This window comes from Staurois parvus, unplaced genomic scaffold (assembly GCF_062004578.1).
Source record: "Staurois parvus isolate SC_StPar_1 unplaced genomic scaffold, SC_StPar_1.0 ptg000020l, whole genome shotgun sequence".
Classification (NCBI taxonomy): Eukaryota; Metazoa; Chordata; class Amphibia; order Anura; family Ranidae; genus Staurois; species Staurois parvus.
The window spans coordinates 6,256,048-6,270,742 of record NW_028317816.1 but is presented as its reverse complement, the minus strand read 5'-3'; the positions used below and the strand labels follow the sequence as shown (position 1 = coordinate 6,270,742).

Below are 14,695 nucleotides of genomic sequence, written 5' to 3'. Positions count from 1 at the left end.
ACCTGAAAGTGGCACATGGCAGCAGAGTGTGGCGATGGAGACAGCAGCAATGGGAGGCCGTACAGGGACCCATGAGAGACTCTGGACCTGGCAGCAGCAGGAGGAGGTGGTATATAGGGGCCCATGGCAGATTAGGGGCCTGGCAGCAGCTATGTGAGGCCCGTAATCTGCCTGCACCCTATGTCAAAAAATTTAACACACCAGCAGTGTGAAGAGACCTGAAAGTGGCACATGGCAGCAGAGTGTGGCGATGGAGACAGCAGCAATGGGAGGCCGTACAGGGACCCATGAGAGACTCTGGACCTGGCAGCAGCAGGAGGAGGTGGTATATAGGGGCCTATGGCAGATTAGGGGCCTGGCAGCAGCTATAGGAGGCCCGTAATCTGCCAGCACCCTATGTCAAAAAATTCAACACACCAGCAGTGTGAGGAGACCTGAAAGTGGCACATGTTTGAGGCATGATTCATGGCGGATTTAGTCAGTTGTGTCAGGAACTGGTGGTTTGAAATCCAGACTAATCCACGCCTGATTCATTTTCACAAACGTGAGTCTCTCCACACTTTGGGTGGACAGTCGTGTCCTCCGCGGAGTTACAATACCTCCTGCCGCACTAAACACGCGCTCCGATGCCACGCTACTGGCCGGGCATGACAGCCTTTCAAGGGCAAATTCAGCTAGTTGGGGCCAAAGGTCAAGTTTCGTTGCCCAGTAGTCAAGGGGATTGTCTACCTCGGTTGGCAGGGTGCTGTCCAAGTAGGCCCAAGCCTGTTGTTTGAGCTCCTGCTCCAGGTCCACCTGATGCTGCTGCTGCTGCTGCGGCTGGTTAGTAGTTTCCTCACTGCGCTGGTGAAGAAAGCTACTCATCATCGACTGCAGACTGAGGCAGCCGCTGCTGGTGGAGCTGCCACTGCTCCTACCACCCCACCCCTCCCCTGCTGCCATGCCAGCGGAACGCGAGCGCACAGGGCCCACAGTGTCTGAGGATGGACGATGGCGCACAAAGGCAGAGACCAACTGACTACATAGGTGGTTTTTATAGTACGTAATTTTGGCCTCCCTCTCAGCAGGTGTGAAAAAGGCCACCATTTTGGACCGGTAGCGAGGGTCCAACAAGGTGGACAGCCAAAAGTCATCCCTCTGTCTGATGGTTATTATTCGGCTGTCGCTACGCAAGCAACCGAGCATGCTATGGGCCATTTGTGCCAAGGAATGCGAGGGACTCCCTGCCTCCATCTCCACAGCATACTGCCACGGTGCGTCTGGGTCCTCTGTCTCCTCCTCCTCCTCCTCTACCAGATGCTCCTGCTCCTCCACTCCTGTCCGCTGAGTGGAAAAACCACCCATTTCACTCAATAATTCCTGAGCACAAATGTCCTCCTCTACCTCCTCCTCTTCTTCCTGTCCTGCCCCCACAGGGGTCATGTGGCGTTGAGATCTGTGCGCCACGTCTACCGCACCCTGACCAGCCATTGTTAACAGCATTTGTTCCAGGACGTGCAACAGAGGAATGACGTCGTTCATCCCATAGTCCTGCCGACTCACGAATAGCGTGGCCTCCTCAAAGGGCCTGAGCAAGCGGCAGGTGTCACGCATGAGCTGCCAATGGCTGACATCTAAGTTACACAGGGGAGTACCTTTATCCGCTTGTAACATCAGGAAATCGGTGATGGCCTTTCGCTGCTCGTAAAGGCGGTCTAACATGTGTAGGGTTGAATTCCACCTTGTTGCAACGTCGCAGATCAGGCGATGCTGTGGAATTCCGTTCTGCCGCTGCAGCTCAATGAGGGTGTTCTTTGCGGTGTAGGAATGGCTGAAATGCATGCACAGTTTACGTGACATTTTAAGGATGTCTTGCAGTGGGATGGTGGATTTTAGGAACCGCTTGACAACCAGATTGAACACGTGAGCCATGCATGGTGCATGGCACAACCTTCCTTGACGCAGAGCAGACACCATGTTCTTTCCGTTGTCAGTCAACATGGTTCCGATTTTTAGTTTGCGCGGAGACAGCCATCTGTCGATTTCTCTGTTCATTACACTCAGCAGTTCCTCCCCTGTGTGACTACGTTCGCCAAGGCATACCAGGTGCAGCACAGCGTGACACCGTTGCGCCCTGCACATGTGATATGCCGGTCGGGTAATGGGACTTGGCACGGGGGTGGCGGCTGAGGACACGGCGGAAAAAGAGGTGGTAGAGGCGGACATGCTTGCTGGACCAAGGACGTGCAAACGTGGAGGCAAAAGCGTCGTGACCTGTCCAAGTTGCTGGTGCGGCTGTGCCGGCACCACGTTCACCCAGTGGGCCGTAAATGACATGTACTGTCCCTGACCGTAGTTACAGCTCCACACGTCGGCGCTGCCGTGCACTTTGGCAGAGACCGACATGCTCAAAGACTGGCCCACCATCTCTTCTACATGTGAATGCAGGGCTGGCACTGCCTTTTGGGCAAAGAAATGACGGCTTGGCACTCTCCACCGCGGCGCGGCACAAGCCATCATTTCTCGGAAAGGTGCTGAGTCCACCAGTTGGAAAGGGAGGGACTGCAGCACCAGCAACTTGGACAGGAGGACGTTCAGCTTTTGCACCGTCGGGTGCGTGCTCGCAAACTGTTGTCTCTTGGATACGGATTCCAAGAAAGACTGTTGACGGAATCCGAGAAGAGGAGTAGCAGGAGAAGGAGCATCTGAACGAGCGGAAGATGCCAATGAGCGACAACTCCCCTCAGCAGAGGTGTTGGAGCCTTGACTGGCTGATAGAGGGCGATTGACGACGTCGGGTGACGGAGCAAGTAACGGAGCGGGTGATGGAGCGGGGGCTGGGGCAGGCAGAACCGCCGTATGTTTATCACGGTTTTCCCAGGCCACCGAATGGTGACGCTGCATATGCTGACGCAACGCTGTAGTCCCAACATGGGCCCCCTGGCCACGCTTGCATTTCTGGCCACATAGTCGACATACGGCTACATTTACTTCCTCGGGCGGCTTGAGGAAAAATTGCCACACCACCGAGTAGGAAACTTTGCCCCCGCTACTCTTCACTGGCTGACTGCTACTTCCTCCGTGCGCACCGGCACCACTACTGGCCGTGGTGGTAGGCTGCAGTGGAGCTGGTGCTCTACTCCGTGGACGTTTGGCTCCACTGACACTGATGCGACCCTGCTGCTGTCTCCTGGGCAACCCACCGACTGTTTTGCTCGCTGCCAAGCTGCCACCCTCTTCTCCTGATGATGCGGAAGAAATTGCCTGATGACGACGAGGCTGCCAAGTGCGATCAACCTCCTCATCATCAAGTAGGGTCTCCGCCTCACTACTAGCCCCCTCGGCTGCGTCTGGGTCAGGAGACAGACCTGTCTCTAGACCGGCTACCGAGCCACTCTCCTCGCCAGTACTTGTTCGCTTGGCTGCTGAAAAGGCCGATGTCTCCCCCCGTTCCTGACCGCCCTCTGTTAGCTCTTCCTCACTGTACAGTGGGGCTGAGCCCACAGCATGCGATACTTCGCTTGGTGAGGGAACAGCAAAGGACAGGGGCAGGTAGAGGACACGTGATTTCAGTGGGCTTGGTCCCGGGCCATGCCAACTAACGGTTGTGTCTGACGTACCCACCGACCGTTGGCTGTAGGTGTCAGAGGTGACCTGGGAAGAGGAAGACGACCGAGCCAACCAATCAATGATGGCAGGGTTGTCGGTGGAGACACGACCGCTGGATGACACCGGGAGCACTGGCCTCTGGCTGCGAATACTGCTGCCTCGACCCCTTCCTCTGCTGCCACGTCTGCTCGCTCCTAAAACATTGCCTCCTCTGCCACTCCTCTGCATGTTGTCTGACATACTATTTAATTCAACGATTAGGTGTCCCTGAGTAACAATTCTCTGGCACTCAGTAACAATTCTGTCTGTCCCTGAGTATGAATTCTGTGGCCCTGAGTAACAATTCTGTGTCTGTGCGAGTAACAATTCTGTGTCTGTGCGAGTAACAATTCTGTGTCTGTGCAAGTAACAATTTTGTGTCTGTGCGAGTAACAATTCTCTGGCACTCAGTAACAATTCTGTCTGTCCCTGAGTAACAATTCTCTGGCACTCAGTAACAATTCTGTCTGTCCCTGAGTAACAATTCTCTGGCACTCAGTAACAATTCTGTCTGTCCCTGAGTAACAATTCTCTGGCACTCAGTAACAATTCTGTCTGTCCCTGAGTAACAATTCTCTGGCACTCAGTAACAATTGTGTGTCTGTGCAAGTAACAATTCTGTGTCTGTGCAAGTAACAATTTTGTGTCTGTGAGAGTAACAATTCTCTGGCACTCAGTAACAATTCTGTCTGTCCCTGAGTAACAATTCTCTGGCACTCAGTAACAATTCTGTCTGTCCCTGAGTATGAATTCTGTGGCCCTGAGTAACAATTCTGTCTCTGTGCGAGTAACAATTCTGTGTCTGTGCAAGTAACAATTTTGTGTCTGTGAGAGTAACAATTCTCTGGCACTCAGTAACAATTCTGTCTGTCCCTGAGTAACAATTCTCTGGCACTCAGTAACAATTCTGTCTTCCCTGAGTAACAATTCTCTGGCACTCAGTAACAATTCTGTCTGTCCCTGAGTATGAATTCTGTGGCCCTGAGTAACAATTCTGTCTCTGTGCGAGTAACAATTCTGTGTCTGTGCAAGTAACAATTTTGTGTCTGTGAGAGTAACAATTCTCTGGCACTCAGTAACAATTCTGTCTGTCCCTGAGTAACAATTCTCTGGCACTCAGTAACAATTCTGTCTGTCCCTGAGTATGAATTCTGTGGCCCTGAGTAACAATTGTGTGTCTGTGCAAGTAACAATTCTGTGTCTGTGCAAGTAACAATTTTGTGTCTGTGAGAGTAACAATTCTCTGGCACTCAGTAACAATTCTGTCTGTCCCTGAGTAACAATTCTCTGGCACTCAGTAACAATTCTGTCTGTCCCTGAGTAACAATTCTGTCTGTCCCTGAGTATGAATTCTGTGGCCCTGAGTAAGAATTCTCTGGCACTCAGTAACAATTCTGTCTGTCCCTGAGTATGAATTCTGTGGCCCTGAGTAACAATTGTGTGTCTGTGCAAGTAACAATTCTGTGTCTGTGCAAGTAACAATTTTGTGTCTGTGAGAGTAACAATTCTCTGGCACTCAGTAACAATTCTGTCTGTCCCTGAGTAACAATTCTCTGGCACTCAGTAACAATTCTGTCTGTCCCTGAGTATGAATTCTGTGGCCCTGAGTAACAATTCTGTCTCTGTGCGAGTAACAATTCTGTGTCTGTGCAAGTAACAATTTTGTGTCTGTGAGAGTAACAATTCTCTGGCACTCAGTAACAATTCTGTCTGTCCCTGAGTAAGAATTCTCTGGCACTCAGTAACAATTCTGTCTGTCCCTGAGTAACAATTCTCTGGCACTCAGTAACAATTCTGTCTGTCCCTGAGTAACAATTCTGTCTGTCCCTGAGTATGAATTCTGTGGCCCTGAGTAAGAATTCTCTGGCACTCAGTAACAATTCTGTCTGTCCCTGAGTATGAATTCTGTGGCCCTGAGTAACAATTGTGTGTCTGTGCAAGTAACAATTCTGTGTCTGTGCAAGTAACAATTTTGTGTCTGTGAGAGTAACAATTCTCTGGCACTCAGTAACAATTCTGTCTGTCCCTGAGTAACAATTCTCTGGCACTCAGTAACAATTCTGTCTGTCCCTGAGTAACAATTCTCTGGCACTCAGTAACAATTCTGTCTGTCCCTGAGTAACAATTCTCTGGCACTCAGTAACAATTCTGTCTGTCCCTGAGTAACAATTCTGTCTGTCCCTGAGTATGAATTCTGTGGCCCTGAGTAAGAATTCTCTGGCACTCAGTAACAATTCTGTCTGTCCCTGAGTATGAATTCTGTGGCCCTGAGTAACAATTGTGTGTCTGTGCAAGTAACAATTCTGTGTCTGTGCAAGTAACAATTTTGTGTCTGTGAGAGTAACAATTCTCTGGCACTCAGTAACAATTCTGTCTGTCCCTGAGTAACAATTCTCTGGCACTCAGTAACAATTCTGTCTGTCCCTGAGTATGAATTCTGTGGCCCTGAGTAACAATTCTGTCTCTGTGCGAGTAACAATTCTGTGTCTGTGCAAGTAACAATTTTGTGTCTGTGAGAGTAACAATTCTCTGGCACTCAGTAACAATTCTGTCTGTCCCTGAGTAAGAATTCTCTGGCACTCAGTAACAATTCTGTCTGTCCCTGAGTAACAATTCTCTGGCACTCAGTAACAATTCTGTCTGTCCCTGAGTAACAATTCTGTCTGTCCCTGAGTATGAATTCTGTGGCCCTGAGTAAGAATTCTCTGGCACTCAGTAACAATTCTGTCTGTCCCTGAGTATGAATTCTGTGGCCCTGAGTAACAATTGTGTGTCTGTGCAAGTAACAATTCTGTGTCTGTGCAAGTAACAATTTTGTGTCTGTGAGAGTAACAATTCTCTGGCACTCAGTAACAATTCTGTCTGTCCCTGAGTAACAATTCTCTGGCACTCAGTAACAATTCTGTCTGTCCCTGAGTAACAATTCTCTGGCACTCAGTAACAATTCTGTCTGTCCCTGAGTAACAATTCTCTGGCACTCAGTAACAATTCTGTCTGTCCCTGAGTAACAATTCTGTCTGTCCCTGAGAATGAATTCTGTGGCCCTGAGTAAGAATTCTCTGGCACTCAGTAACAATTCTGTCTGTCCCTGAGTAACAATTCTCTGGCACTCAGTAACAATTCTGTCTGTCCCTGAGTATGAATTCTGTGGCCCTGAGTAACAATTGTGTGTCTGTGCAAGTAACAATTCTGTGTCTGTGCAAGTAACAATTTTGTGTCTGTGAGAGTAACAATTCTCTGGCACTCAGTAACAATTCTGTCTGTCCCTGAGTAACAATTCTCTGGCACTCAGTAACAATTCTGTCTGTCCCTGAGTAACAATTCTGTCTGTCCCTGAGTATGAATTCTGTGGCCCTGAGTAAGAATTCTCTGGCACTCAGTAACAATTCTGTCTGTCCCTGAGTATGAATTCTGTGGCCCTGAGTAACAATTGTGTGTCTGTGCAAGTAACAATTCTGTGTCTGTGCAAGTAACAATTTTGTGTCTGTGAGAGTAACAATTCTCTGGCACTCAGTAACAATTCTGTCTGTCCCTGAGTAACAATTCTCTGGCACTCAGTAACAATTCTGTCTGTCCCTGAGTATGAATTCTGTGGCCCTGAGTAACAATTCTGTCTCTGTGCGAGTAACAATTCTGTGTCTGTGCAAGTAACAATTTTGTGTCTGTGAGAGTAACAATTCTCTGGCACTCAGTAACAATTCTGTCTGTCCCTGAGTAAGAATTCTCTGGCACTCAGTAACAATTCTGTCTGTCCCTGAGTAACAATTCTCTGGCACTCAGTAACAATTCTGTCTGTCCCTGAGTAACAATTCTGTCTGTCCCTGAGTATGAATTCTGTGGCCCTGAGTAAGAATTCTCTGGCACTCAGTAACAATTCTGTCTGTCCCTGAGTATGAATTCAGTGGCCCTGAGTAACAATTGTGTGTCTGTGCAAGTAACAATTCTGTGTCTGTGCAAGTAACAATTTTGTGTCTGTGAGAGTAACAATTCTCTGGCACTCAGTAACAATTCTGTCTGTCCCTGAGTAACAATTCTCTGGCACTCAGTAACAATTCTGTCTGTCCCTGAGTAACAATTCTCTGGCACTCAGTAACAATTCTGTCTGTCCCTGAGTAACAATTCTCTGGCACTCAGTAACAATTCTGTCTGTCCCTGAGTAACAATTCTGTCTGTCCCTGAGAATGAATTCTGTGGCCCTGAGTAAGAATTCTCTGGCACTCAGTAACAATTCTGTCTGTCCCTGAGTAACAATTCTCTGGCACTCAGTAACAATTCTGTCTGTCCCTGAGTAAAAATTCTGTGGCCCTAATAACGTTTCTGTGGCCCTAAGTAACAATTCTCTGGCACTGAGTAACAATTCTGTCTGTCCCTGAGTATGAATTCTGTGGCCCTAACTAGCGTTTCTTTGTCCCTAAATAACGATTCTGTGGCCCTCATTAACAAGTCTGTGTCCCTGAGTAATGGTTCTCTGTCCCTAAGTAACTTCTCTCTGTCCCCAATTCTCGTTTCTGTGGCCCTAACTCTGTCCCTGTCCCTAGTACAGAGCGGTCTGCCTCTGTTCAATGACTGCAGGCAAATGAAGATTTCCAAAATGGCCGCTATATATACCTCGACCATTACACAGTGCTGGCTGGCTGGCTGCTGATTGGCTGATGCGATCACATGTCGTTGAGGAATGCATTATGGGGCAGCGCGCCTTGTCTGCGCGCCTTCCCCGACATCCCCGCTCCGTCGCCGCACATGTCAGCCGCCATTTTCGGAAAAATTTCGATTCGCGCGTCCGAATTAGGCTGTTTTTCGGATTCGGCACGAATCGAAATTTTTCCGATATTCGACTCGAATTCCACTTCGGATACTTCGATTCGCTCATCTCTAGTCATATTCACAAACTCCTCTTGGCGATCATGAATTCAAACGTCAAGGGTGGAGGATGTATGAAAAATGGCAGCGTTCCTATTTTTCTTCCCCATCTTTGTTCATTTTCAGCCTGTTGATTAGCTCTAGATCAAGGACTCTGTGTTCTTCCAAAAACAGGAGGATGTCTGCCTGCTGTCTTCCAAGGGACAAATGAAAAGTTAGAAGCGTAAGAAACGGTCTGAAGCAAGATGCAGATAGTTTCCTTCCCCAAATCTTTTTGCCCGCATGCATTTCATCTTCACGGGAGTGGAAGCCAAAAGATGGGCAAATTGGTTTTTCCCACCTTCTTTTATTTTCGGTCCATTGTTTGATTCTAGAGCACAGACTCTGCCTGTTTAAAATAAGATTAGGTGGGATTGGCCCACTGTTACCTCTTGACTTCACAAGAGATATCTGAGTTGTAGCCTTGGCTCTTAAACCTTTTAGCAAAAATGAAGCAATGTACAAAGCTGGAAAGTTTTCAAGCTACTCGTAAGCTGGTTTTTCTTGGCACCAAACAGCTAAGAAAAATAAGCAATGAAAAAAGAAGAAAAAGAAAAAAACAACAACTTTTGGAGGAGTGATGAGTTCAAAAGGACGTTGCATAGTCTCCTTTGCTATCTCCTCCTCTGCCTTTTATGCTGCGTTAGAGATTTTGAAGCTTGATGTGCGTAACATTTGTCAAGAAGTTCCTCACAACTGTTCTGTGCCTGTGCTGACACAAGTCTGCCTTTGGCACGAGCACAGTGTCTGGGTGTGGTGCTGTGGCTTAGTTGGTTAAAGCGCCTGTCTAGTAAACAGGAGATCCTGAGTTCGACTCTCAGCAGCGCCTTTCTTTGGCTGCAGATTAAGCCCTTGAAAAGGTTTTAAGAGTGGCCTCGGGAGCTTTGTGCCGCAATGGCATGGTTTAGGCAGCAGCCCTGCTCTTGATGCTTCCAGCTGATCTCTTCAAAGCCCTGCGAGTTTGCTGGACCTTTTAGCCTAGGTTATGCCAGCCTGGTGTCCACGGCAAGCACAAAACAGTGCACCTTTAGACAAAGGGCTCAATGAGGATGGGATTCGAACCCATGCATGCAGAGCACAATGGATTAGCAGTCCATCGCCTTAACCACTCGGCCACCTCATCCACAGCAAGCTTGCGAGCTTTGATTTTGGGAGCTGCATGTCACAAGCAGAAACTTGAGGAAAAGACACAAGCAGGATGCCGTTTCTCACCTCCTAATAGAGCACCTTGCTTCCGTGCTGTCAATTCATTGTGACAAAAGCTTCATTCTTCCTTTTCTGCCAAGGGTATAATCAAATGTTACAAATGCAATCAAGGGTGTAAAGCAAGTCACAAGTAGTAATGCTCACCAACTTTGCTGCAGACACGCAGTCTAACGGCATGGAATTAGGAAGCGTCAACAGGTGCAAAATGTCATGTATTCCCCATCTTTTTTTTTCACTTTCTGCTGTTCCTTTTTTATTGGCTCTAGATGATGAACTGTGCCCGCGTCAAGAGAAATTCGCCTGGATGGAGCCACTCTTTTGCCAGGACATTCAGAGATGTAGCTCAACCATCAATTTCAAGTCTACACTTTTCTCCTACCTGGCTGGCATTTTTACATGAATGCAAAGTGTTTGACTGTGGTTGGGGTCCCAAAACTCTTGTCACCGCTTCAGTATCTGTTCCCTTTGACTTCACCTCGGGCAATGATTCATTTGGTTAAAAGACACATGCAGGATGTCTTTCCACAAATAGTCATATTCACAAACTCCTCTTGGCGATCATGAATTCAAACGTCAAGGGTGGAGGATGTATGAAAAATGGCAGCGTTCCTATTTTTCTTCCCCATCTTTGTTCATTTTCAGCCTGTTGATTAGCTCTAGATCAAGGACTCTGTGTTCTTCCAAAAACAGGAGGATGTCTGCCTGCTGTCTTCCAAGGGACAAATGAAAAGTTAGAAGCGTAAGAAACGGTCTGAAGCAAGATGCAGATAGTTTCCTTCCCCAAATCTTTTTGCCCGCATGCATTTCATCTTCACAGGAGTGGAAGCCAAAAGATGGGCAAATTGGCTTTTCCCACCTTCTTTTATTTTCGGTCCATTGTTTGATTCTAGAGCACAGACTCTGCCTGTTTAAAATAAGATTAGGTGGGATTGGCCCACTGTTACCTCTTGACTTCACAAGAGATATCTGAGTTGTAGCCTTGGCTCTTAAACCTTTTGGCAAAAATGAAGCAATGTACAAAGCTGGAAAGTTTTCAAGCTACTCGTAAGCTGGTTTTTCTTGGCACCAAACAGCTAAGAAAAATAAGCAATGAAAAAAGAAGAAAAAGAAAAAAACAACAACTTTTGGAGGAGTGATGAGTTCAAAAGGACGTTGCATAGTCTCCTTTGCTATCTCCTCCTCTGCCTTTCATGCTGCGTTAGAGATTTTGAAGCTTGATGTGCGTAACATTTGTCAAGAAGTTCCTCACAACTGTTCTGTGCCTGTGCTGACACAAGTCTGCCTTTGGCACGAGCACAGTGTCCGGGTGTGGTGCTGTGGCTTAGTTGGTTAAAGCGCCTGTCTAGTAAACAGGAGATCCTGAGTTTGACTCTCAGCAGCGCCTTTCTTTGGCTGCAGATTAAGCCCTTGAAAAGGTTTTAAGAGTGGCCTCGGGAGCTTTGTGCCGCAATGGCATGGTTTAGGCAGCAGCCCTGCTCTTGATGCTTCCAGCTGATCTCTTCAAAGCCCTGCGAGTTTGCTGGACCTTTTAGCCTAGGTTATGCCAGCCTGGTGTCCACGGCAAGCACAAAACAGTGCACCTTTAGACGAAGGGCTCGATGAGGATGGGATTCGAACCCATGCATGCAGAGCACAATGGATTAGCAGTCCATCGCCTTAACCACTCGGCCACCTCATCCACAGCAAGCTTGCGAGCTTTGATTTTGGGAGCTGCATGTCACAAGCAGAAACTTGAGGAAAAGACACAAGCAGGATGCCGTTTCTCACCTCCTAATAGAGCACCTTGCTTCCGTGCTGTCAATTCATTGTGACAAAAGCTTCATTCTTCCTTTTCTGCCAAGGGTATAATCAAATGTTACAAATGCAATCAAGGGTGTAAAGCAAGTCACAAGTAGTAATGCTCACCAACTTTGCTGCAGACACGCAGTCTAACGGCATGGAATTAGGAAGCGTCAACAGGTGCAAAATGTCATGTATTCCCCATCTTTTTTTTTCACTTTCTGCTGTTCCTTTTTTATTGGCTCTAGATGATGAACTGTGCCCGCGTCAAGAGAAATTCGCCTGGATGGAGCCACTCTTTTGCCAGGACATTCAGAGATGTAGCTCAACCATCAATTTCAAGTCTACACTTTTCTCCTACCTGGCTGGCATTTTTACATGAATGCAAAGTGTTTGACTGTGGTTGGGGTCCCAAAACTCTTGTCACCGCTTCAGTATCTGTTCCCTTTGACTTCACCTCGGGCAATGATTCATTTGGTTAAAAGACACATGCAGGATGTCTTTCCACAAATAGTCATATTCACAAACTCCTCTTGGCGATCATGAATTCAAACGTCAAGGGTGGAGGATGTATGAAAAATGGCAGCGTTCCTATTTTTCTTCCCCATCTTTGTTCATTTTCAGCCTGTTGATTAGCTCTAGATCAAGGACTCTGTGTTCTTCCAAAAACAGGAGGATGTCTGCCTGCTGTCTTCCAAGGGACAAATGAAAAGTTAGAAGCGTAAGAAACGGTCTGAAGCAAGATGCAGATAGTTTCCTTCCCCAAATCTTTTTGCCCGCATGCATTTCATCTTCACGGGAGTGGAAGCCAAAAGATGGGCAAATTGGTTTTTCCCACCTTCTTTTATTTTCGGTCCATTGTTTGATTCTAGAGCACAGACTCTGCCTGTTTAAAATAAGATTAGGTGGGATTGGCCCACTGTTACCTCTTGACTTCACAAGAGATATCTGAGTTGTAGCCTTGGCTCTTAAACCTTTTAGCAAAAATGAAGCAATGTACAAAGCTGGAAAGTTTTCAAGCTACTCGTAAGCTGGTTTTTCTTGGCACCAAACAGCTAAGAAAAATAAGCAATGAAAAAAGAAGAAAAAGAAAAAAACAACAACTTTTGGAGGAGTGATGAGTTCAAAAGGACGTTGCATAGTCTCCTTTGCTATCTCCTCCTCTGCCTTTCATGCTGCGTTAGAGATTTTGAAGCTTGATGTGCGTAACATTTGTCAAGAAGTTCCTCACAACTGTTCTGTGCCTGTGCTGACACAAGTCTGCCTTTGGCACGAGCACAGTGTCCGGGTGTGGTGCTGTGGCTTAGTTGGTTAAAGCGCCTGTCTAGTAAACAGGAGATCCTGAGTTCGACTCTCAGCAGCGCCTTTCTTTGGCTGCAGATTAAGCCCTTGAAAAGGTTTTAAGAGTGGCCTCGGGAGCTTTGTGCCGCAATGGCATGGTTTAGGCAGCAGCCCTGCTCTTGATGCTTCCAGCTGATCTCTTCAAAGCCCTGCGAGTTTGCTGGACCTTTTAGCCTAGGTTATGCCAGCCTGGTGTCCACGGCAAGCACAAAACAGTGCACCTTTAGACGAAGGGCTCGATGAGGATGGGATTCGAACCCATGCATGCAGAGCACAATGGATTAGCAGTCCATCGCCTTAACCACTCGGCCACCTCATCCACAGCAAGCTTGCGAGCTTTGATTTTGGGAGCTGCATGTCACAAGCAGAAACTTGAGGAAAAGACACAAGCAGGATGCCGTTTCTCACCTCCTAATAGAGCACCTTGCTTCCGTGCTGTCAATTCATTGTGACAAAAGCTTCATTCTTCCTTTTCTGCCAAGGGTATAATCAAATGTTACAAATGCAATCAAGGGTGTAAAGCAAGTCACAAGTAGTAATGCTCACCAACTTTGCTGCAGACACGCAGTCTAACGGCATGGAATTAGGAAGCGTCAACAGGTGCAAAATGTCATGTATTCCCCATCTTTTTTTTTCACTTTCTGCTGTTCCTTTTTTATTGGCTCTAGATGATGAACTGTGCCCGCGTCAAGAGAAATTCGCCTGGATGGAGCCACTCTTTTGCCAGGACATTCAGAGATGTAGCTCAACCATCAATTTCAAGTCTACACTTTTCTCCTACCTGGCTGGCATTTTTACATGAATGCAAAGTGTTGGACTGTGGTTGGGGTCCCAAAACTCTTGTCACCGCTTCAGTATCTGTTCCCTTTGACTTCACCTCGGGCAATGATTCATTTGGTTAAAAGACACATGCAGGATGTCTTTCCACAAATAGTCATATTCACAAACTCCTCTTGGCGATCATGAATTCAAACGTCAAGGGTGGAGGATGTATGAAAAATGGCAGCGTTCCTATTTTTCTTCCCCATCTTTGTTCATTTTCAGCCTGTTGATTAGCTCTAGATCAAGGACTCTGTGTTCTTCCAAAAACAGGAGGATGTCTGCCTGCTGTCTTCCAAGGGACAAATGAAAAGTTAGAAGCGTAAGAAACGGTCTGAAGCAAGATGCAGATAGTTTCCTTCCCCAAATCTTTTTGCCCGCATGCATTTCATCTTCACAGGAGTGGAAGCCAAAAGATTGGCAAATTGGTTTTTCCCACCTTCTTTTATTTTCGGTCCATTGTTTGATTCTAGAGCACAGACTCTGCCTGTTTAAAATAAGATTAGGTGGGATTGGCCCACTGTTACCTCTTGACTTCACAAGAGATATCTGAGTTGTAGCCTTGGCTCTTAAACCTTTTAGCAAAAATGAAGCAATGTACAAAGCTGGAAAGTTTTCAAGCTACTCGTAAGCTGGTTTTTCTTGGCACCAAACAGCTAAGAAAAATAAGCAATGAAAAAAGAAGAAAAAGAAAAAAACAACAACTTTTGGAGGAGTGATGAGTTCAAAAGGACGTTGCATAGTCTCCTTTGCTATCTCCTCCTCTGCCTTTCATGCTGCGTTAGAGATTTTGAAGCTTGATGTGCGTAACATTTGTCAAGAAGTTCCTCACAACTGTTCTGTGCCTGTGCTGACACAAGTCTGCCTTTGGCACGAGCACAGTGTCCGGGTGTGGTGCTGTGGCTTAGTTGGTTAAAGCGCCTGTCTAGTAAACAGGAGATCCTGAGTTTGACTCTCAGCAGCGCCTTTCTTTGGCTGCAGATTAAGCCCTTGAAAAGGTTTTAAGAGTGGCCTCGGGAGCTTT

The 14,695-nt window shown here is 47.0% G+C and overlaps 4 non-coding genes across 4 annotated transcripts; 2 read left to right on the top strand and 2 right to left on the bottom strand.

The window, feature by feature from the left end:
- The first annotated feature begins 9,281 nt into the window (after positions 1-9,281).
- Positions 9,282-9,355, top strand: TRNAT-AGU (transfer RNA threonine (anticodon AGU)). Its single transcript has one exon. It is a non-coding gene; the product is annotated as a tRNA-Thr (tRNA).
- A 1,973-nt stretch (positions 9,356-11,328) lies between these two features.
- Positions 11,329-11,410, bottom strand: TRNAS-GCU (transfer RNA serine (anticodon GCU)). The gene has a single exon. It is a non-coding gene; the product is annotated as a tRNA-Ser (tRNA).
- A 1,393-nt stretch (positions 11,411-12,803) lies between these two features.
- On the top strand, positions 12,804-12,877 carry TRNAT-AGU (transfer RNA threonine (anticodon AGU)). Its single transcript has one exon. It is a non-coding gene; the product is annotated as a tRNA-Thr (tRNA).
- Positions 12,878-13,089: 212 nt separating this feature from the next.
- TRNAS-GCU (transfer RNA serine (anticodon GCU)) lies at positions 13,090-13,171 on the bottom strand. Its single transcript has one exon. It is a non-coding gene; the product is annotated as a tRNA-Ser (tRNA).
- Between the last annotated feature and the right edge of the window lie 1,524 nt (positions 13,172-14,695).